At 43.2% G+C, this 24,743-nt stretch overlaps 1 protein-coding gene across 6 annotated transcripts in view; it reads right to left on the reverse strand.

Moving 5' to 3' along the window:
* The window catches only part of DLGAP1 (DLG associated protein 1), a 986,787-nt gene that overhangs the window by 147,945 nt on the left and 814,099 nt on the right, over window positions 1-24,743 (reverse strand). The gene's annotated exons all lie outside the window — the stretch shown is intronic.

Below are 24,743 nucleotides of genomic sequence, written 5' to 3' on the forward strand. Positions count from 1 at the left end.
GCTCACTAGGAAGTGAAGCTCTGCCCATCTGGGGTGGTGTTCCATTGCTCAGCAACTGAGCTTTTCTTAGCACCTGAGGCAGAGGCCATGGGGCCATCCTCAGCATCCGGGGCAGCTTGCTCCAATCGAGCCAGGTCAATAGGAGGGGAAGAGAGAGAAGAGAGAAGTGAGAGGGGGAGGGTTGGAGAAGCAGATGGGCATTCTCCTGTGTGCTCTGACAAGGAATCAAACTCAAGACATCCATATGCCATGCTGACATGCTACCACTGAGCCAACTGGCCAGGGCAAGTGTATACTTCTTACTGAATATTCTACCTGATAAAATATGAAGAAGATGTTGAAGTCAGGTGAGAAAAGGCCAAGTATATAAAAACATCAGGTTATCAATTTGGTTTCTCTGTATAAGAAGCAACCCAAACTCAAAATACCAACAATATGTAAGCAAGAACTATTCTGACAGAACCCTATAAAAGGAAATAGCTTTATTGAAACCTATCCTGAGGTTTTTATTTTTATTTTATTTTATTTTATTTTTGTTTGTATTTTTCTGAAGCTGGAAACGGGGAGAGACAGTCAGACAGACTCCCGCATGCGCCCGACCGGGATCCACCCGGCACGCCCACCAGGGGCGACGCTCTGCCCACCAGGGGGCGATGCTCTGCCCCTCCGGGGCGTCGCTCTGCCGTGACCAGAGCCACTCTAGTGCCTGGGGCAGAGGCCAAGGAGCCATCCCCAGCGCCCGGGCCATCTTTGCTCCAATGGAGCCTTGGCTGCGGGAGGGGAAGAGAGAGACAGAGAGGAAGGAGAGGGGGAGGGGTGGAGAAGCAGATGGGCGCTTCCCCTGTGTGCCCTGGCCCGGAATTGAACGCGGGACCTCTGCATGCCAGGCCGACGCTCTACCACTGAGCTAACCGGCCAGGGCCTAGCCTGAGGTTTTTAATGGAGAAAAGATTAGACTGGAAAGCTTCCAAATCTGTTAAGAGAGAAACCTTTTTTTCTCTTTTCCCCCATCTCTGCATCTCTGTTTGGGATGATAAATGATGCATTTCAGTTCTAGAGGCCCAACTAAAATCCAAAGATGAAATCGTAAGTGCGTATGTGGCTAGAAATTGCCGGGCGTGGTGGCGCGCGCCTGTAGTCCCAGCTACTCGGGAGGCTGAGGCAGGAGGATCGCTTGAGCCCAGGAGTTCTGGGCTGTAGTGCGTTATGCCGATCGGGTGTCCGCACTAAGTTTGGCATCAATATGGTGACCTCCCGGGAGCGGGGGACCACCAGGTTACCTAAGGAGGGGTGAACCGGCCCAGGTCGGAAATAAACATAGCTGCAGCTTTGCCTATATGAAGAATTTCCCCAATAATGAGGATCAGAGAAAGGATTATAATTTCAGAAAAGAAATGAGTATTAAATAATCTCAGAGAATACTTGTAAGACCTTAAAAGGCAAACACAATTAGCTGTCTTGTAGAGAAATGATGGTAAGAAAAAGTGAATGAAATAAAATCTGTATCTGGGAGGGAGTGTGGTGTCGTGGTCTCTTACTAGGTTTGTGTTTTTTGGCAAATTTTTTATTCTCCAAGAGTTTAAATTTTTTCCTCTGTGAAATGGGGCAAGTAATATTTCCCTCACTGGTGTGATACAGACTTAAATAAGGTCACAAATCTAAAGCACAGAGATGTTTCTGAAACATAAAAGGGGTCAATACTTGGTGCCTGTTATCATTTAGAATAGAAACAAAGAGATGTTTGATCCAGCTAGTCACATAATGGTATTCTATTATTGATCTGAAAGATGTTCCCTAAGAGAGGTGACAGCTTATTAAAATATTATATCTAAACAATATAATGAAGACATTTTTATAATTTTCTTGAAAGTTGGAGATCCTCCACTTTCATTACATGAATCAGTTCTTTCTCAATCAGATCAGGAAAAGTAATTCACCCAAGATTCTATAATATGCTAGAGTAACTAATCAGCTATGAAAAGTTGAAGAAAGAAGGACAGTAGGGGGCTGGGCCCCCCTTTCACAGCAGTTGGAGGCTTTCTCTGAGAGATAGTAAGCAGAGTCTGGGGAGAGAGTCTTTCTCTTGAAAAATTGCTGAGATGTTGATGAAAAAGAGAGAAAAGAATCAAAGGCAATTGTTCTAGAAAATCATGATTTCTGATAGTCAATCACTTAGACCACACCTATGTGTACAAGATCACCATTAGCTGGCAACATGGCAACTGATATGATAGGAGAAAGCAGCATAGTTTGCCAAGTTGTCTGGTAAAGACAGACAAGGGTTTGCAGACAGTGAAAAAAAATGCCTAAAGATTATTTAAATGAGAAATCTGTGAGCACAGAGTAGTCCTGTATTGGGTTTTTCTTTTGGTTGCTATAGTTTAACATTTGTCATTACTTAGAAACACTATTTTTCCCACTAAACATTGGAAATAAAAATCCTGAGCATTGTTAAGAAGCCTGCATATTCTGGTAAGTAATAGCTTCATCTTCCTTACTCCATAACGTAGTTATAACTTGGTAAGAATGTTCTTTTGTGCAGAAATGGATTTAGGTTTGATGCGTTATTAGCAACCATAAAAGAGGAACACGAAAAAGAACAAGGTCTATTTATCTCGCACTCAGTGTCTCCTAGTGCAGATCCAAAGGTTCTACCCTTTAGATCCTTATTATAAGAAAATCATAATATAGATAATTAGAAATTCAGGGGTCTCTATATCATACAAAATAATTGGTATTCAAGGCCCCTGCCAATATGCAGTGGTATAGCAGCAAGCCTTACCAAGGCAATGCTGTGTGAGGGCATTATTGCAGACCTGATCATTCTGGTCAAGTGTGACTAAAATCCCTAACAGAGGATTCCTTCTCCAGCAAGGGAGCATGAAAGAAGATTGTTTACACAACTACTGTTTTGAGAACTATAGCACAGCACAATGTCTATTGTATTATTAGTAGCACTATTTAAGACTCTATTAGTGCCTGACCAGGCAGTGGCACAGTGGATAGAGCATTGGCCTGGGATGCTGAGGGCCCCCAATGTCACTGGCTTGAGCATGGGCTCACCAGCTTGAGTGCGGGCTCACCAGCTTGAGCACAGGGTCACCAGCTTGAGCATGGGCTCAGAAACATGACCCTATAGTCTCTGGCTTGAGCAGGGGATCACTGGCTTGGCTGGAGCCCCCCAGTCAGGGCACATATGAGAAAGCAACCAATGAACAACTAAGGAGCCACAACTTATGAGTTGCTGCTTTTTATCTCTCTCCCTTCCTGTTTTTCCCCCCAACCCCGCTAAAAAAAAAAAAAAAAAAAAAAAGAAAAGAAAAGATAAAAGAGACTATATTGGTTATGTTAATGATAAATATTGCATATTTGTACTCAGGTCTCTTATATCTATATTAGTCTCCCATTATATTAATGCTGTAGAGAGCAATGGAGGCTTTATATAAAGGTGTTTCTTCCCTACAATTATTCTTTTGCCTTATAGGCCTCCACCATAGAAACAGACTTCAATTGTCTCAGGAAGAGAAGAGTTTCAGCCTAAACCAAAGAAATCGCTAGTCAGTTTCAAGTAGCCTTTTCAAATCTATAAAGAAGGGTGCATACCACCCACCCTCCAAGAGTGAGTATGAATAGGGGGTCCTTCTCATGGAACAGAAATTAGAGGCATTGTAATAGGCAGAATATTGCCCCTGCCCCCCCAGATGTTTGAGTCCTTACTCCTAGAACCTGTAAATGTTATCTTCTCTGGTAAAAGAGACTGTACAGAAGTGATTAAGCATCTCTATTTTTTTTAATTTTTTTTATTTTTTAAAATATTTTATTTATTGATTTTTTAGAGAGAGAGGAGTGAGAGAGAGAGATACAGAGAGAGAGAGAGAGGGAGAGAGAGAGAGAGAGAGAAGGGGGAGGAGCAGGAAGCATCAACTTCTATATGTGCCTTGACCAGGCAAGCCCAAGGTTTCAAACCTGCGACCTCAGTGTTCCAGGTCGATGCTTTATCCCACTGCACCACCACAGGTCAGGCCTGATTAAGCATCTTTAGATGTGGGGCATAATTCTGGATTACCTGGTGAGTCCCATGTAATCTCAAGGATTCTTATAAGTGAAAAAGTGGGGCAGGAGGGTCTGAGTCAGAGTGATGCAAAGCAAGAAAGACTTGACCAGCCATTGCTGGCTTTGAAGATGGAAGAAGGAGCCACAAGCCAAGAAATGTGTGCAGCCTCTAGTTTAAGAGCCAAAAATGACAAGGAAATGGATTCTTCCCTAGGGCCTCTAGGAGTGTAGTAGCTCTGCCAACATGATTTTAGCCCAGTGAGACCCATTTCATAATTTTTTATTCTTATCTAGTGAAAGGCAGGGAGGTGGAGAGACAGACTCTCGCATGTGCCTCAAAGGGGATCCATCTGACAACCCACCCCCCCCACCCCACCCCACCCCACCCCACCCTGTCTGGGGCTGATGCTCTGCCCATCTGGGGCCACTGCTTCGTTGCTTGACAACTGAGCTATTTTTTTTTTCTTTCTGAAGCTGGAAACGGGGAGAGGCAGTCAGACAGACTCCTGCATGCGCCCGACCAGGATCCACCCGGCACGACCACCAGGGGTGATGCTCTGCCCACCAGGGGGTGATGCTCTGCCCCTCCGGGGCATCACTCTGTCGTGACCAGAGCCACTCTAGCGCCTGGGGCAGAGGCCAAGGAGCCATCCCCAGCGCCCGGGCCATCTTTGCTCCAATGGAGCCTTGGCTGCGGGAGGGGAAGAGAGAGACAGAGAGGAAGGGGGGGGGGTGAAGAAGCAAATGGGCGCTTCTCCTATGTGCCCTGGCCAGGAATCGAACCCGGGTCCCCCGCACGCCAGGCCGACACTCTACTGCTGAGCCAACCGGCCAGGGCCCAACTGAGCTATTTTAATGCCTGAAGCAAGGCCATAGAACCATCCTCAGCACCTGGGCTTAACTTGCTCATTCGAGCCATGGCTGTAGGAGGAGGAGGAGGTGAAGGAGAGAGAGAGAATAGGGAGGAGTGGAGAAGCAGATGGTCGCCTCTCCTGTGTGCCCTGACCTGGAATCAAACCCGGTACTTCCACACACTGAGTTGAAGTGCTACCTCTGAGCCAACTGGCCAGGGCCCCATTTCAAAATTCTAACCTCTCAGAATGTTAAGATAACAAATTTGTGTTGTTTTAAGTCATCAAGTTGTGAGCATTTATTATAGTAGCAGTAGGAAGCTGATACAGGCACCCTCTCTCAAATCTTTGTATTCAGTGCACTTCCATATAGTTCAGCTGGTAGGTGCCCAATTAGAAGGATTTTCTGGTTATATATTACCTGGTTTTCACTGAATTAGCCTTCATAAAATGGGAAGCTTTAAAAATTAAGGATAATACTAATAATGTAAGCATATGTAAACATAATAGAAAAGTTGACTTGCTTTGCTATAGCCCTTCATTCATCATTTTATAGGTTAAACATGATGATGATCTTATCAATTCTGATAAGAAATTGGCCCTCCAATTTAGAATTATCAAAGTTATAAATAACATTTATTTTAAAGATGAGGAACCAAGCTCTAAGTAGATCAAGGTTTGATAATATTAACTAATGTTATAAAATCACCACAATGGAAAACTACTTTTAGAAATACTGAAAGTATTGGAAATGTTTCTAGTAATAAAAAAAGAAAGACTTGTAGAAAATATTTTCATAGAAAAAACTGAGAGCTTAATACTAAAAAAATACTCAAAACAAATGTTATGCTGGGAAGTGAAGTATGTATGGTGATTATAAAAATGACCAAAGAAAACAGATGATCAACCTATAATATTGAAAGAGAAATTCTAAACAAATAGCAGTTCTCTAATAATGAGAATAGTTATCTCAAACCTCAAAGACTGCTTTAAAATTTATTCACAATGTAAGACAGAATTAAATGTATGTAGTTCATGGTTATCAACTCTAAATTTCTTGATTCACATGAAAGAATCTGTGTGACTTACAATCAGACAGAAGAAGGAGATGCAGAGTAAACGGGGAAGCAGAGAGAAGCTTCTTCGGAAGTGGAATGGGATGTCTGGTGACTTAAGAGAAAGAGCAATGTAATTCTGAAGAGTCCTAAACACAAAGACAAATGTGAAATACTGTGTATGTAAGGCTACCATAATATCTTTTTTTTTTTCTTTTCTGAAGCTGGAAACGGGGAGAGACGGTCAGACAGACTCCCACATGCGCCCAACTGGGATCGACCAGGCACGCCCACCAGGGGCGATGCTCTGCCCACCAGGGGGCGATGCTCTGCCCCTCCGGGGCGTCACTTTGCAGAGACAAGAGCCACTCTAGTGCCTGGGGCAGAGGCCAAGGAGCCATCCCCAGCGCCCGGGCCATCCTTGCTCCAATGGAGCCTTGGCTGCGGGAGGGGAAGAGAGAGACAGAGAGGAAGGAGGAGGTGGGGGGTGGAGAAGCAAATGGGCGCTTCTCCTATGTGCCCTGGCTGGGAATCGAACCCGGGTCCCCCGCACGCCAGGCCGACGCTCTACCGCTGAGCCAACCGGCCAGGGCTGGCTACCATAATATCTTAAAGCAAACTTTAGAATGTTACTGTTGATAATATTTGCTTTTCTTCCTTTTTAAAGGTATTATATTCTAAGTATGTAAAAACAATAAGACAAAACAAAGCTAATATAAGAAATGAAAGTTTCCCCTACTTAAAAACCACAGAAGGTTAAGAAGCTAAGGAATGGGTTTAGGGGTAATCTGGGATGGCTTGGAAACATCTGGCAGTGTCTGTACTCCCAGCTTCTTCCCCTGTAGACTCTTTACATGTTTGCATGAATCTCCTGTGCACAGGAGACTGTGGCTTCTTTCATCCGGCCTCCTTTCTGGTCTCCAGGACCCTCAAAGGAGGTATTTATGAGAAACAGATTTGATAATGAAAATGCTGCATATTACAACCGTGGAATTGGCTATTCATACCCAGCACATCTTTAGCAGGCCCCCACTTTGCCCCTGGTTTCATGTGTTACCTAATATACACACACACACACACACACACACACACACATACATACATCTATCTCTCTAGCAAGATTTTAAGGTCCTACTCCTATGTTCTGTCTCCTCTTAGCACAATGTTTTTGCAGACTATCGCTTTGAACAAATGCTTACTAAATTATAAAAGAATCTTTAAAGAAGAGTCTTTGTATTATTATACTACTTGCAAAGCAGGATCAGTGGTTTCTGGAAGAATTTAAGTTCATTTATTTCCTTGCTCATGTTAAATGTTCCAAACAGTTCCCAAACCTTAGACTAGTGGTTCTCAAAGTGTGCGTCAGGGCACCCTGGTGCGCCTTAGATTTCCAGGTGCACCCTATGGTATTCCAGGAAATATGTGCCTGTTGGGGACCAAAAAACCAACAAAGTTTTTGAAGTTTAGATTTTTGGGGGACAGAGGTGTGTGGAATTGGCTATAAGCTGACAGTCCCCCACCTCACTTGCCTGATTAGGTTGCAAAAGGCTGTTAAGCTGTGGTGCTGGATTGTTTACACTACCCACCATGTTCCCCGGAAAGACTGGAGGCAAGTTTCTTCTATCCTTTGTTTGGTGTAAAGTTAAGAAGATATGTATGGTGAGGGTTTTCTGCTCTTGATAAAATAACTTTTTTGTCGTTTTTAAAATTTTTAACCCCCCTTTTTACGAATTCTAAAAAGCATAACAAAAAATGTAACATAAAAATGTTGTTTAATATCAGAATAAATTGAATTTTGTCATATTTATTTCATTTAATTACCATAAAGCACGCTTGGACTTTATATTTTTTCTTTAATATTTGACTTAATTATTATAACACATTTCTCAGAAATTTGTATATAGTGCGCCTACAATTATTTGTAAGATTTTAAATGTGCCCCGACTTAAAAAAGTTTGAGAACCACTGCCTTTGACTATAATTGACATCCTCAAATGACAAACCTTTTCATCAGCTAGATCAACAAAGTTAGAAACCCAGCCACCAAATAAGCTCTGTTCTCCATTTGACCTTTAACGATTTCAGAAATGTAATTGTAGATTTCCCATCAGCCAGGGTCAGGTTGCCCTCATTCTTGTGATACTCTGAATGTTTGAAAAATAATCTCTGTCCTTGTATATATTAGACAACATGTATCATGCATTCATTTTTTAGTGGACCTATAATTTTCCTTCTCTGAACATCATCATAAAGAAAAGAAGGTAATTAACCATTTCAATGGGAAGCGGATCCATGTTAAGAATTGCTACCCACGTCAGCAAAGCAAAACATGAGTGATGGATATAAAAGTACAGTTGTTTCCTGTGTCTAGGATTTGGACCCACACAAATACACCCAGGTCAATAGTTACTGTTCATATTTTCTTAAATTGTAAGCCTTGGAAGACCAGTCCTGAGAGATATAAGAATATGTTTTAAGAGAAAAAAAGATTTTATGGTTAAAGCAATTTGGAAAATTCTGCATCAATGAGAATTAAATAGGTTGCTTTACTGTAGAGCTTTTAGGGTCTTTGCTGTGGTAACAAGACTGTGACTTCCTTAGAAGTTTACATGTACTCAACCATATCTCAGTAAGTGAGATATATATTTTTGTGTTTTTAATTTTTTTTTTCTAGAGCTCCTCATGAAATCCTGGAATAAAGTTTGAGAAATGCTGACAAGCTCCCCTCCACCCCTTGTTTTTGTGAAATTCTTAAGCATTGTTAAGAATTTCTAAACTCTAGGATTACTGGTGGGTATTCTGAGGGCTGGGTCAGGATTTGAGTGGGCTACACTAAGGAAGGAGATATTTACTTGGCCATGGCTGAGCTTTTGGAAAAACCTTTTGAGATTCCAAGATGATTTAGGGACATTAAAAAAACCCCACAACTTTCGTTGAATTTATTAGAGTGACATTAGTTAAACAAATTATATAGGTTTCAACTGTACAATTCTACCATATATCATCTGTATATATTGCATTGTGTGTTCACCATCCAAAGTCAGATCTTCCTGTCATCATCTTCCCCCTCGACTTGAGGACTTTGATTCTGAAGCACCATGGCCTTTGCACAGCCTGGAACGGCCTGATAGTCTCAGGATCTTTGATGTGTGTTATGAGGTGAAGTGACCGGAGTGCCCAGAGGAAGTGTAGGTGGATAGAAGAATATTATAGAAAAGAAGGAAGTTTTAAGAAGTGAGGAAAAGAAGTGATGGTCTTTTCCTCTTCAACTATTTATGTCTATGGGAATTTCCTTATAACATTTATTCTTTTTTAGTTTGTATATATTTTTTTCTTCTTCAAACTTCCGAATTTATTAGGTTTTCGATAACCAACAAGAGAATTAAGCTCTATGTCTCATGCAGCTATTCACTGAAACCAAGACTTAATGGCTCAGATTACTCAGGGTGTCTGGTTTCTAATAATGAGAGGAAGAAGCAAACAGAAGTTAGGAAGGAAGACAATATCTGCATGCCACGCGAAACAGGATTTGGTGCAGATCAAAGGCATATATGAGGGTCTGGCTGAGGAGGAAACCTCAAAATCACCCACATAAAGACCATTACCGATAAAGGAAGCTTTCTTTTATATTTCGGCCAGATGGTTTCTGTAGTTAATAGGCTAATTTGAAAAACCATGAGTCAGATGAACAAAATTACCCAGAAAGGTTAAATTAACATGAGTATGGCTTTGAGCAAGTCAACTTTAAAATACTTTTTAAATGTATTGGCTTGCATTTACATTTGCTACTGTAACAACATAACACATATTGGCCTAAATAACTCTATAATTTCACCATATATTATTTTTTAAGAGGGTTAAGGAATGAACATTTCACATAAGAAAACATAAGGAGAAAACCCTGAAAATGACAAAATGCTGGCCCATAGTTTTCTTTATTATTTCTTTTTTTAAAAAAATTTTATTTATTTATTTATTTATTTTTAATGGGGTGACATCAGTAAATCAAGATACATATATTCAAAGATAACATGTCCAGGTTTCTTTATTATTTCTAGCTGTTTTTTTAGTTCATCTTAATATATAAGAAGTTATCTCTAGAAGAACTCAGAAATTTGTTGGTAATTTAACATATCATCCAGATAACATTAAGGGAAACAAATTCCTGGCTGCTTATAGACTGCCTCTGGTAATGTAATTTAGCTCAAGATCAAAGGTTAAGTGCTTCTTATCAGTGGAGGGAAGTAATCATTTCCATTATGTGTATTTTTTGGAGTGTTTTTATCCTAATACAAAATGAAATGTATTTCCTCCCCCCCCCCCAAAAAAAATTAATAGTTGTGTATGGACATCCAAAGCACACTGTACAAGTCAATTATAAAGGTCTAATGATCTCTAGAGTTCAAATACAATTTTATCACTCTAATCAGCAGTTTATTCATTTACTAGGCATCAGAGTCTCTTGTAACAATGGACACTGTGGCCCACCCTCACTCCCAATTTACAGCGGAATAGAGAGGCATTAGCTCTCCAAGGTCGCTCAGTACCTCTCCCATTTATTTACTTTGGCAGTGGTTCAGGCCCTGGGAAGGCAGCCTCTTTTCGACAAGTGAGGGCCAGATGATCAAGGCTGGCGGAGATTTGCGTATGGCAGCTGTTTGCTAACTGTTCAGCATTTAAAGCTTCAAAGCACTCTCTCGTTATTGAGTTCTCCTGTTACTCTCATGAGAAGATAAACATTAGCTCTGAATTACTGTCAGCAACCAACCTTCTTTATTAACTGTTCTCCTCCATTAGAAAATCAGGAGTCTCTGTTCCTGGAAATTCAACCAGATTCTCTAGCGTTCCAGAACCAGAGACAGGGGCAGGCCTGCTGGTGATATGGAGCTAGGATGCAGGTTACTAATTTTGAACTTCCATATGTTTGTGAGAAGGCCACATGGCCATGATGAAGCCAGCACTCCAGGTCACTGTTAAAGATTTTCAACTCTTTGCTGAAGGCATTCTGAGTTTCTCAATATAAAATCCATTACATTTCTTTGCATTGCTATTCTCTAGGAGGAAACTATACTTTCTAATCCTTGATATTCCTCTTTCCCATACACACTAATCTTCATGTTGAAGAAATGCAGAATATTTAATTATATGGTGCACAGGAAGAAACCTGTCAGAAAACCTATTTGAATATGAAGGTAATCACTGCAGAGATGTGTATCAGTCAGATTAGTGGTGTAGCTTCTTGCTCAATATTATTAGATAAAGAGAAAGGGAAAAAGGGAATCCAGGGTGATTGACTCAGTACAACTTGGTATATGATTATATTCAGGGCCAGGACTCCTCTGTGATTTCATAGCCGAAGTCAGAGTGTCCCAATCAGTTGAATGGAAATATTTTTCTCCACTGAACATGTGTCTATTTGAAAAGGACAAAAAGTAATGCATGCCAGGCAAGGAAGCTGTAAGGGGGCACATTTCATCTTTGCATCTCTACTGCTCAGGGTGCAAGTGCTGGTACTACTTGCTTCAGCTGCCAAAGTAAGCTGATAATGCTGTTTAGGTGTACAAACGGTCTTATCTTACCAGAGGAGCAGAACACCTGTCAAGTGGGAGAAGTAACCAACATGACCTCATGGATCTCCAGGGGAAGTCATTCTGCATTCTTCTCATTATTTTTTATTTTTATTTTTTATTTTTTAAGTGAGAGGAGGGGAGATAGAGAGACAGATTCCTGCATGTGCCCCAACCAGGATCCACCTGGTAACCCCCATCTCTGGCTGTCGCTTGAACAAATTGAGCCATCCTTAGCACCTGGGACTGACGCTCAAACCATTCAAGCCACTGACTGTGAGAGGGGAAGAGAGAAAGAAGGGGCAGAGGGAGAGGAAGAAAAGCAGATGGTTGCTTTTCCTGTGTGCCTTAACCAGGGATCGAACCCGGGATGTCGACATGCCAGGCCAACACTCTATCCACTAAGCCAATGAGCCAGGGCCACATTCTGCATTCTGTAATGTCAGTATGTGATGATCTAGTTAATGATGAGGAGGTATAGTGATGCTCTAGTAACAGGGGCACTGGGCTGGAGCCTCCTGAAGCAATCATGCCCCCCCCCCCCTGCAAATCAGTGAGGACTCTAGTTTCTAAAGGACATCCACATCATCATGTGGGATTAGGAGAATGACAATGCTGCAAAGTCAGAGGAAACAGCTGATCAGGGTAGAAGGAGGATGCTAAACAGTTGGTAAATTTTGTGTCAGCTGGTTGAAGGGCGACACCAAGGGGCGGGACATTGGAGCACTATGGTTGGCCACTCAGGCCTGGAGTAAGGAAGAGTCTGGTGCAGAGATGCTCTGGGGACTGAGTCCAAGGGGCAGTCTGGACTTCGGTAATGAAGAAGAGAAAATATTCCATCTGAAGATGTGCTGGTGTATATGGGCCCAGAGCAAAAAGTCCATTCAGCCAGGATCAGACAGGTAGACATAGAGAGAGATAATGCTATAAAAATCTCAAAAATCACTGAGGAGTCATGGGTTGGGCTGCATGTGAAAGAGACAGAAACACAGAGTTCCTGCAAGTGACTGTTTAAGATTTTAAATGTGTATCAGAATGCCACAGTAATGTTGAGATGTATACATTTATCATTCTCTATAGATGAGCATCCTAAGACTTCCCTACATTCTGAAGTAGCAAGGGTGCTTTCTGGTGTGCAGTTATGAGTATTTCACTAACAAGGACAGGATTAGGAAAGTTCACCCTAGAAGTCAAAGCCAGGGGTGCACAAGTTGTCACCCTCTTTCCATTTCCTGTGGGATTGCAACAGAACTGTTCTCAAGAGGCACAATGGACCCCAAGAGTAGAGCCTGGCAGGGGAATGGCCCTCCTGTGCAGAGGTTCCTGGAGATGCGGGGCTTCTTCCTGAACTACCTCCTGGATTTGAGAACCAGTGGGCGAGGCAGGCTGCAGGGTCCTATATGCACCATCCTAGGGTCCCAACAAAGTTGCTGGTATCTAAGCAAATTACGTAGCTGCAAGAATTTAAGTAAAACTCCATGGGCAACAAGAGGGCTCAACCCTGGAAAGATAGGCCTGCTAGATTAGGAACAGGTACTAACTGAAAAGTCAGTGAAGCCAATTGGCAGGGCTCCTGCCACTGGTGGGGTTGAGGAGGAGGAGAGGCAAGAGAAAGGCGAGAAACAGAGTAAAAACAGAGGATCGGGGTCCAAGTCGTAGAAGAGCATAAGACGGGAATCGCGTCTTAGCAATGGGCCAGAAACACACTTGCTAGGACAAAAGAGACGAGGGTGATTGGGTGTCCTAAATTCCGTGAAGGCAGGATGAACCCAGGGCTCAGGAAGGTGTGGAGTCTGGTGGTGCAGGCTGCGCACAAGACCATTCAGGGAAAGGAAGGATTAGGAAGGAGGATGGGGATCCAGGTACATTGCAGAATAGTATAAAGGAAAAATAAGTGAGCCTGGTAATGAACTAGACAGAGAAAGAAAACATGAAATTGCTGGAACTGCTTTAAGTGTGAGATGATTGTGATCCTGATAGCCGACGCAGAAATAGAAATGTGAGGAAGGCCTGTATTCAGAGAGGGAGTAGCTGTGTTTTCATGTTTCAGAAGATGGAAGGATGTTCAAAAGTTCACTCGATATGGATACATTCCCTGTTTTCTTGCAATATTCTCCTTGTAGCAACTTCATGGAACGCATTTCAGCTGGTTTTCCTTCTGTCCCCTGTGAGCACACCTACCTCAGCAGCCGCCAGAGGGAGTCCTCACACAGCAGCTTGTCACAGAGAATCCCTTGGGGATTAAGATGCCCTACATCGTACAGATTCCTCCCGAGTTTGCCTTCACACACGGAACCTCTAATGGTGACAGTTCCCAGAGCAGCAGTCAAGGCTATATTTGGCCACTTATACCATTGGGAACATGAAGACTGCTTTGTAAAGCCTCAACACCCCAGAACAGATGCTTTAAAAAATGTGAAAACAGGACTGCAGTAACCGTCGTTAGGATTATGGGAGCTGCTTCACCTAGCTGCATTTCTCCGCATGGAATTTGTGAGGAGGAAGCTCCGAAGGGAGCCCTCCAAGGGACCGTGTGCTCATGGGAGGGACGGAGGGGTTGGCAGGATGGGCTGGCTTGCAACAGAGAGCAGGCTCCTTTTGGTGGGGAGGGGGAATTCTGTGTTCCTCACCGAAGAAAAAGATTTCATGACTAAGTGAGAAATGGTCATTGTGAAGGTCCATTACTAGATGTTCTTTCAAGTCTTCTGAAAAAACAATTTTGACTTAAAACCTGTGTGAGTGCCCAGCGATTCAGGTCTCCCTCCTTCCCTGCTCTTCAACCTGTGGCCATTGTATCATCGGTCTCTGGCCTAGAGAGAAGCACTTTTAATTTAATCTTTATCTTTTTGTTACTGAACTGGTGTCATGGAGATTGGCTGGAAGGCACGCAGTTAGATGAAGAAAGAACACCTTTAAGATTCACTAACAGCCCTGGCCGGTTGGCTCAGCGGTAGAGCGTCGGCCTAGCGTGCGGAGGACCCGGGTTCGATTCCCGGCCAGGGCACATAGGAGAAGCGCCCATTTGCTTCTCCACCCCTCCGCAGCGCTTTCCTCTCTGTCTCTCTCTTCCCCTCCCGCAGCCAAGGCTCCATTGGAGCAAAGATGGCCCGGGCGCTGGGCATGGCTCTGTGGCCTCTGCCCCAGGCGCTAGAGTGGCTCTGGTCGCAATATGGCGACGCCCAGGATGGGCAGAGCAGCCCCCCCTGGGGGGCAGAGCACCGCCCCTGGTGGGCGTGCCGGGTGGATCCCGGTCGGGCGCATGCGGGAGTCTGTCTGACTGTCTCTCCCTGTTTCCAGCTTCAGAAAAAAAAAAATGAAAAGAAAAAAAAAAGATTCACTAACAGTAGTATTTACCGTCTTTCAAATATTTTTGATAGGAGGCTTGTGTGAAGTGAAAAGACATGACTACACAGAAGAGCAAAGAAGGGAAAAGTTAGCGTTTCTATATAAACTCTTTTTCTTTTAGATTTTATTTATTCATTTTAGAGAGAAGAGAGAGTGAGTGAGAGAGAGAGAGAGTGAGAAGGGGGGAGGAGCAGGAAGCATCAACTCCCATATGTGCCTTGACCAGGTAAGCCCAGGGTATTGAACTGGCGAATTTAGGGTTCCAGGTCAACACTTTATCCACTGTGCCACCACAGCTCAGGCAAAAGTTAGCATTTCTAACACTGTATTTTGGGGTTACAGAAATAGGCAATAAAGGAGAAATGTGGGATTTTTTTTTGTATTTTTTCTGAAGTTGGAAACGGGGAGGCAGTCAGACAGACTCCCACATGCACCCAACCGGGATCCACCCAGCACGCCCACCAGGGGGCGATGCTCTGCCCATCTGGGGCATTGCTCTGTTGCAAGCAGAGCCATTCTAGCACCTGAGGCAGAGGCCACAGAGCCATCCTCAGCGCCCCGGCCAACTTTGCTCCAATGGAGCCTTGGCTGCGGGAGGGGAAGAGTGAGACAGAGAGGAAGGAGAGGGGGAAGGGTGGAGAAGCAGATGGGCGCTTCTCCTATGTGCCCTGGCCTGGAATCGAACCCAGGACTCCTGCACGCCAGCCAACGCTCTACCACTGAGCCAACCGGCCAGGGCAGAAATGTGTGAATCTTTAAGGAATTATTTCTGTAGTTCAGTTCACAAAATGCAGTGTTGGAATAAGTTTGATAAGGAGGAATAAGAAATTCAGTTTCTTATTACAGAGAATGCCAATACATTGGGAGTTATTTTAACTTTTTGGAGCCTAACAGATTTTGTGTGTGATGATTTCAGCAAACCATCTGCAAGGCTATCTGAAAAGAGTCTAAAATAAGTGGAGGGGTTATTTCAGTTTATTTTTTTTTTGGAAAAAAAAAACATTAAAAACTTTCTTGACTACTTCTCCAAAAACTTAAGGGGTGTGTGTGTGAGATGCGGCTTTGTTTTGCTCTGTGTGCTTTCTGGTCACCAGTGTTGTAGTGTGTACTCCTACAGCTGGAGGGACTTATTTGTGTTTGCCTCTTAGATGGATCACACTTCAGCAATCAGTGTATTATAATTCCCCATTAGATGCTGCTCTGCCTGAACCATCAGTAAAAGTGCAGTAGGATCCAGCTTAATCTAGGGCCCTGGACTTAAACACAATTCCAGACACATAATGCCATTTCAATAGGATGATATATCTCTTAATGATAATAATAACAAGTATATTATTATTATTATTATTATTTGTGTGTGTGTATGAGAAAGAGAGAGAGAGAGACAGACAGACAGGAGGGGAGAGAGATGAGCAGCATGAACTCGTAGTTGTGGCACTTGAGTTGTTCATTGATTGTTTTTTCACATGTGTCTTGACCAGGTGGCACCAGCCAAGCCAGTGACCTCTTGTTCAAGCCAGCAACCTTGGGCTCAAACTAGCGACCATGGGGTCATGTCTATGATCCGTTGCTCAAGCTGGAGACTTCAGGGTTTTGAACCCGGGTCCTCAGCATCCCAGGCCGACTTTCTATCTACTGCGCCACTGCCTGGTTGAGCATCTCAGTGATAATTATTAATGCCGTCTTTCTCATTCTCAAAAGTGACCCAGCTTGGATGGTAACTGAAATGGCCACCTGCATTTAAACCCAGTCCCTGATCTCGAGGGGTGATAAGCATGGATCGGATGCTCAGGTAGAGCACTGGCCACTCGGTGGGCACAGCCTGCATTCCTTCCCTTCATCCTCCCTGGAAAGTTCACACATCAACAGCCTCTGGGAAAAGACAGAAGATGATGAAAAACATGATAAAAATTCTCTTACCCTGAGTGCTTGCCGGTAAGAGAACATAGCTGGGCTCTGAGAATGTCGATGTTGATTCTGAGCATTGAAGACATGGCCAAAAGCTTGTGCACTTGTTGTGCAATTGCAATTTGTTGAGTCATAACATGGATACAGAGAGAAACTGGGGAGATGACCGAATGATTTGATCCAGATCACAGAGCGGGGACTCCTATCACTAGAGGATGTTAACTTACCAGGGATAAGTAAATAAGAAATGTTGGAGAAGGATGAGGCACTGAAGTGTTATGTATCAGCAGAAAAAATGCCTCTCAACTGAGAACTTGATAGAAGGCATTCATAAGACTCTATAGGATGTTGGTACCACTGAGTTTAGAAATGGGGGGGAGGAAAGAGATTTTGATATGACATTTAAGAGAAGACCTGAGTTGAGAAAGGGAGAACTGAGTGTCAACAGGTATTATAGATTAAATTGTAGGTTAACTCTGTGGGGGAAAAAAAAAAAGGAGAAACAGGTTGCTAAAAGACTGATCAATTAGTAAGCCAAGATCTAGAATTTGTTTGTTTATATCTTATTTATCCATGTGAACCCACCTATCTGAATACGATTTATATCTTAATATTTCATGACTCCAAGATCTCTCACTATAACTATGTGTCAGTCTATGAAAGGGGAAGTAGAAAGACTATGGTATGCTGGGCCTGATCTTGGGAAGAGTGCTTTCTTATTGGCTTTGGTGGAGGGAGGAAAAATGAATCTAGATCACCTTGTGCCCTTATAATGATGCACTGTAATGACTGCCATATTTGCCTATCTCCTGCATTACTTTCTGTATTTTGGGAAGGTGGGAATCATATGTCCTGTGAGGGCAAGGATTATATCATTCTGATTAAAAGGGTCCCCTGAGAACCATTTGGTCACATTTAAGAGGCACAGGAATAAAGTCCTTTGAAAGAATCGATGGTGGAGCCACTATGTGAGGTGGTGTTTAGAGCAGAGGACCCTCATAGAGTGAACCGCCAGGGTAGTAGTGTCTAGAAATTTTGAAGGACATTGTTCTATCTGTAGGAAAAGGGTAAAAATATTTTATACCAGTGAGTTTCAACCTTTTTACACTTGGGGACCTGTAGAAATAGAATTATTTTGGAGACCGCTAAGGCAGAAATCACTCTGAGCATAAACAAATTTGATTAAGATTGTTGAGTCTATAATCTTTATACAACATCAGGGTGGTTAACTCTTTCACGGACCAGCATGAAATTTCCAGCGGATCGGTCTGCGAACCAGCAGTTGAAAACCACTGCCTTGACCTGTGGCGGCATAGTGGGTAAGCTGTCAACTTGGAAGGCTAAGGGCGCAGGTCCTGGGCCTGCCCAGTCAGTGCACACACAAGAAGCAACTACCGCGAGTTGGTGCTTCCCACTCCTTCCCCCATCCCCACCTTTCTCACTCTCTCTTTTCCCTCACTCTAAAATCAATAAATAAAATCTTTAAAAAAAATTAAAAAGAAAAGAAAAACACCGCCTTATAGAACTCGTTCTTTTTAATTCCCGTCTGAGAGAAAACACATCCCTGGCATTGTAAGGCGATACCTTTATGGTCAGAACTGCTAACCCACCAATTTGAAGGTTATGCAGTATGGTCTTTACCCATTTTTTAGAAGTAGCGTTGAGGGTGAGTGAGTCATGGCTTGATATCCTGGTGCCCAGGGCTCCACGTCACTGTCAAGGCCCTGCCATGGGCAGTGTGAATGTCCCTCCCTCTTCTAGTCTCCTCTCTCCAAGTGCACATTCAAGAAGGACAGAGGGCAAGGGGACCTGTTTTTGATGGGCATCTGGGCTTAAACGACTTTTAATTTTGCTAACTGCTCTCCAGAAATAATTTAGAATTTTGAGTACATATAACCAGAAGTGATCTAAAGCTTGAAAATAGTGATGAAACAAAAGAATACAAAAGGACTTAAATGTGCTTTCCCAAGGAGAAAAAAAAAGGGTCAAGTGCACACCTGACAGTACCTGGAAAGGGGACTTATCCCAGACCACTCATCAATAACTCAGATGCAGCATTTTTAACCTTCTCTGGTTTTCATTAGGTGGAAGTAAGAGAGGAGAGAGGACCAGATTTCTTTAAGTATAGCAACGGGATTCCGGACTTTGTGATGCCTTAAACCTCCTATAATCTGGTGGGATTCACTCTGCAAAGAGCACAGGACACAGGAACTTTACGAAGTCTATTTGTTTAGCTAATTTATTCATCAAATATCTATCAAGCACTTGTTATATGGCAGGCATTGGGTATACAATAATGGGAAAACAAACAGCTCTTTCGAGGTGCTCATAGAGATACATATTTACAAATGATGGTGTTATAAAAGAGAACAACATCAAGGAAAGTCAAATCCAAGTCCAGCCTAAATAAAATGAGAAAACAGCAGTGCAACCTCACATGGATGCCAAACCCCTGCGCGCCTTCCCCTACTGCGTGCGGGCCCAGTCGGCCGGCCTCCAGCTCTTCACAAAAGACACCCCTATGGAAGTTTCCCTAGACCGTGATAGTGCATTTAAATAATCCTTCACTGTGCACAAATTAATCAACAGCAGTACTGAGCCAGCTCCTTTGATCTGATAAGCTCCATTTGAGTGGAAGCTGAACTGTTAGCACTTTCAAGTTGGAATTGAGTTCCCAACAAAACTCTAGTAGAGTTGAAAGTAATTGCACATGTCAACTATATAAAGTCTTGTAGTAATTTAGAAAGACAGATTACATCAGGGTTTTCAGCCTCTTTTCTGTCTGCAGAGAACATGCACATTTTCAGTGACTGGGTCTTAGAGCATTCTGCCACTGCAAAAACAGTGTAAAAATTGAGAATTTAGCAAATGGTGTTGAACTAAAAAGTGTTGGTTTTCATGCTAGACTGAGAACTCTTCCAGGCAGGAATAATTTCTGATCATGGAGCTCTATATGCTGGTTTGGCACGGAGCAGTGTTCAGTGTTGGCTGGACTGAAGGATCAGATAATATTGACATTCCCCTCTTCTCCTCATTCCCACCACTGCCACACTGTTTATACAGAAAGAAGCAGTAGATGGTGAGGGAACAGGAGGTATGTCTTATTGCTTCTGGGATTCGAGGGAACCTTTGTAGGGGAGGACCAAGTCCGGTTTCCTTTATAGGTGAGCACACAGATGAAAGGGCGGGTCCATGGATGGTGAATCATTTGCTCCCTCTTCTATAAAAATAATATAAACAAAACCACTTTAAAATGAAGTCAGAGCTGCCATCTTAGAGGAACTGCTCTGTACATCTTAATCCTCAAACCTTGGGAATGTTAAAATAGGGCAAAATAACCTTTAGTCTGGGCCTAAAGCAACACTGTCTCTCAAACAGCTGTTTGCAAAGATAACTAGAAAGCAGATATTATAACTACCAAACCGATGACTACTGGCCTAAAAACTAAAAGCATTGTTTGGTATTAGCGTCACTATGTTGGCTTATCTGCACCGATAGAAATTCCTTCCTTCTATTGATATAATTGTTCCCTTCCCTTTCTCATGAGTACTGTCTTTACCTCCTAATCAGAACCCTATTTGGGTTTCTTCCTGAATCAGTGCTTGTCAAATAGATCTTTGGATCTCAAATAAACGCCTGTTGGCTTTCACTTTGGCCTTTCATTTTTGGGTTAACATGCTCCAGCCAAAGAGAGGAGGCAGCACAGATAAAGTTTCAAATATCGAAAACGAAAATGTTTTGTAGTACACCTGGGCTGGTGAACAAATAATGCAATATACAGATGATGTATTTTAGAATTGTACACCTGAAACCAGTATAAATTAATCAACCAATGTCACCCCAGTAAATTTAATAAAAAAGTTAAAAAATGTTCCATAGTGGAGAGATTGATTTTTCTTGCATGGCTAAGTTTAGGACAGGTGGAGTTATGCTTCTCCGTGCAATGGGTCTTCTCCATAAATATCCTAGGTCCTTCATTTTATACTAGGAAAGAGGAACCATCATAAACCAAGAGCTTCTCCAGCTCTATCTGATGTACTCTGACCCAGTGCTTGGTTTAGAGAAGGTACACTTAGGGAAGATGATTTGAAGGGTTTGTGGCTCATGCTTTTTTTTGGATAAACACTTTCATCTGCTCCTATAGATTATGCTGGGTGCCCTACCTCACTCCTACCCTATTCCACTCCACCTCCGGGTCCAGATCCTGCAGTGGGACATGAAGTTTTTGTTTGTTTTCTGTATAAAAAGGAAGCATGGGTTAAAAAAGGTGCAGACACTGGTCTGATGGTCTTCACATGGTTCCTAGAAAAGCTCCCACAAGAGACAGTGTTATTAACTGTGGCAAGAAAAGCATCACCTTCTTTCACATGTTCATTCCACAGGTATTTTTAAGGCATCTGTATCATAGGTGTTGCTGTTCTAAGAGCTGGAGCAGGAAGTGTCATGAAGAAAAAGAAAGCATAGTAAGGGACAAAAGAGTGACATGAGGCGGTGCCAGGTGGCTCCGAGATAGTGTAGGGAGAAATAAATGAGGGTCTTGGGGTGGCAGAATGGAGGGGATTCCAGGCCCGGGCACCAGCAGCACCAGAGCCTATGGCAGGAACACCCATGCTCCGGTTTAGGAGGTCAGAGCTCCCCATCCCACGGGCTGAGGTGCCCTGGAGAGCAGTTCATGGCTTACAGGTATCTTGAGAAGGGCAGAGGGCAGAACCGGGGCAGCTGTGATTGATGGGAGAAAGCTGGGATGCACTGTGGGTGAGGGGCAACAAGAAGGCCGTGTGCCTGGAACAGAAAAGTCCAGAAGAATAACTGGAGAAGTCCGAGAGGCAACACTGGCCATACTGGGTAAGGCCTGAGATGTGAATACCACGACCTCAACCCCTGAGTGTAAGATGGCCACTTGAAAAGAAGCAGAAAAGCACCGAGCATATCACCTATTGTTTCAGGCACTGAAATCTGGTAAGAACCTGGTAACTGGCAATGATCAAAGCTACAGCCTCATGCCTCAGTGATCGATTCTTTTATCATAAATGTGAATCAGATCATATCGCTATGAATGATCAAAATTGAGTTAAAGAATAGCCAAGTTTGTCTGACCTGTGTTGGCACAGTGGATAGAGCTCAACTCGGAATGCTGAGGCCACCGGTTTGAAACCCTGGGCTTACTGGGTCAAGGCACATGGGACAAGCAAGCAATGAACAGTTAAAGTGAAGCAACTATAAACTGATACTTCTGGCTCCCTCCCCCCTCCTCTCTCTGTAAAATCAATAAATAAAGTCTAAAAATATAGTGTCTCAACAGATCTCAAATATTAAAAAAATAGCCAAGTTTTTCAAATTGGCCTGTTCAGCAAATGTTTATGCCCAATCAGTCTTTTGGAACAAAATTAAAATGTAAGACAAAAAAATAGAATAGTTACCAAGGTGAGACGTTATAGAGCATAGATACCAGCCGTGCTGACTGTGGTTGGGAGTGAGACAGGAGTCCATCTGAGAGCGATCACATAGATTACACGCAGGCAGAGAGGATGGCCTGTGCAGAAGGGGACATACAGAAATGCACACAGTAGCCTCCCTTTTCTGCGGTTTTACTTTCCATATTTCAATGACCTGTGGTCAACAATGGCCCCAAAAATATTAAATAGAAAATTCCAGAAATAAGCAACTCATGTTTTAATGTTTTGTTCATTTATTCATTTTTATAGAGAGGAGAGAGAGAGAGAGAGAAAAGGGGGAAGGGAGCAGGAAGCATCAACTCCCATATGTGCTTTGACCAGGCAAGCCCGAGGTTTTGAACTGGCGACCTCAGTGTTCCAGGTTGATGCTTTATCCACTGTGCCGCCACAGGCCAGGCTATAAGTTTTAAATCGCACTCTGTTATGAGTAGTATGATGAAATCTCACACTGTCCCACTCCATTCATCCCTGGAATCCCGGACGTGAACCTTCCCTCTGTCCAGTGTGTCCAGGCTGTGGAGGCTCCCCGAGCATTAGTCACTTAGTAAGCGTCTCAGTTAGCAGATGCTCTGCTGAGGTATAGTAGTCCTTGAGTTCAAGTAACCCTTATTTTACTTAACAGTGGCCCCATAGAGCAAGAGTGGTGCTGTTGGCAATTTGGATATGCCAATGAGAAGCCAGAAAGTGCTCCCTTTTCATGAGAAGATATGTAAGCATAGGAAAAACATAATGTATATACAGTTTGGTATTATCCATGGTTTCAGGCATCCACTGCGGGTCTTGGAATGTGTCCCCATGGAAAAGAGGGTACTGCTGTAGTGCTTGGGTTCTCAGAAACTATGCCTGGGTCCTGGTTAGAGGCCTTTTTTTGGTAAGTTCACACTGGGCCCAGAGGGAAAAAAGGATGATGAATTAAGGGCAAAAAGTTTTGGTTTTCATTCTTCATTGCCCTAAAAGCTGAGGTTGCAACCCAAAATATTTCCTAACTGGGGAATCTCACTGCAATTACTGCCCGCTCAGCCCCTGTTGAGAAACGCACCCCCACCTTCATCCTGGGCTGTTCTGCAAGTGGTGGGTGCGAGTGGGGACTGGAGCGGCCGCCCAGCAGCCCCTGCGGCAGCCGGCAGTGCTGGGGGTGAGCTTGCTCTCGGAGCCCTCTTTTCTTGGTCCCTCTCTGTTTCACATGGAAAAGGCCCTCCTTTTCCGGGGTGTTTTTCCATTGGGAAGTGTCACATGGGTCTCAAACTTCTCATTTGTCCCCATTAATATCCCTGGGGGGCTCTCCTTAGAGAAATATGTGACCACCTTATTTAACCTCAGTTATTAAGAGCTGAAACTGCCCAAGGTGTTATTTTCTTCAAATAACTAATAGGCTCTGATTTTGAGCAGACTCATTTACGGGAACCAAAGTGGGGAGTCCAGTGGCAGGTGTTGGGGAGCTAATTACTGGCAAAGACTTGTCAAGTCACAGAACTGCCCCTCTAATTATTCCTTTGCCCACTGCAGCTGAAGTTGTAGGGGTCTCCAGCAGAGAAAATGGGGAGGCAAAGGAGGTGATAACAAGTTTTAGTTAAAATGCTGAAGTTACTACTTTTTGCAGCTTGCAGAACTGTAAGTTTAAGCAGGTGCACCAAAGACAGAAGCAGTTCCAAGCTGAACCAATTATCTCTCAATCACTCACCAATCTGAAAGTCAAACTTAGAAAATAGCAAAGGAATTTATTGATATTCTTTTTCTTACAGAATTATCCTTCAGATGTGCTCAGATAATGAGGGTAGAGAGAGGGGATGGGGAGGATAAAGGGAATATTTACAAAAGACCCATTGTTGGCATTTAAAGCTGTTATTATCTTACAATAAGTCTCCTAAAGCAATGCTTTGGTGCAAAATCAGACACTGGCTATGGGAGATTTCTTCATATACACACATGGCAGAACCTGAACCACCACAAATTCAAAATGAACACCACAATTAGGGTTAATTTTGAATGAAGGCAATTCGACCAATTCTTCCACTCCCTGCCTCTTCTCCATTCACCGCTTCATCAGCTGAGATCCAGTTTGCACAGCTGCAACTGATTGAATTCCTACTCACCTTTTCCTGAACATTTAATAGGTCCCCAAACTTACAAAAGCTGATATGAACCGGGCAAATGAGAAGATTAGGAGCAAAGGATGATAACGATGAAGATGGATGGGGTAGGAAGCCCATGGAAACATAACTCAGATAGTCAAGGTTTATGCAGTAATTGGGAAGATTAAAAAGAGTAAATTTACCGGTAGCTTGTTAGTAGTTAGAAGTATGTGTATGAGCACATTGCCTTTTGGAATGAAATTAAGGTGTATGGGATGGGACAGAAGCATGTTTGGTGGAGGAGAAATAAATAGCAGTTTGCTTCCACCCAATCATACTCTTTAGTACAGGGGTCCCCAAACTATAGCCCGTGGGCCGCATGTGGCCCCCTGAGGCCATTTATCCGGCCCCTCCGCACTTCCGGAAGGGGCACCTC

This window comes from Saccopteryx bilineata, chromosome 11, assembly GCF_036850765.1.
Source record: "Saccopteryx bilineata isolate mSacBil1 chromosome 11, mSacBil1_pri_phased_curated, whole genome shotgun sequence".
In the NCBI taxonomy this organism is placed as follows: domain Eukaryota; kingdom Metazoa; phylum Chordata; class Mammalia; order Chiroptera; family Emballonuridae; genus Saccopteryx; species Saccopteryx bilineata.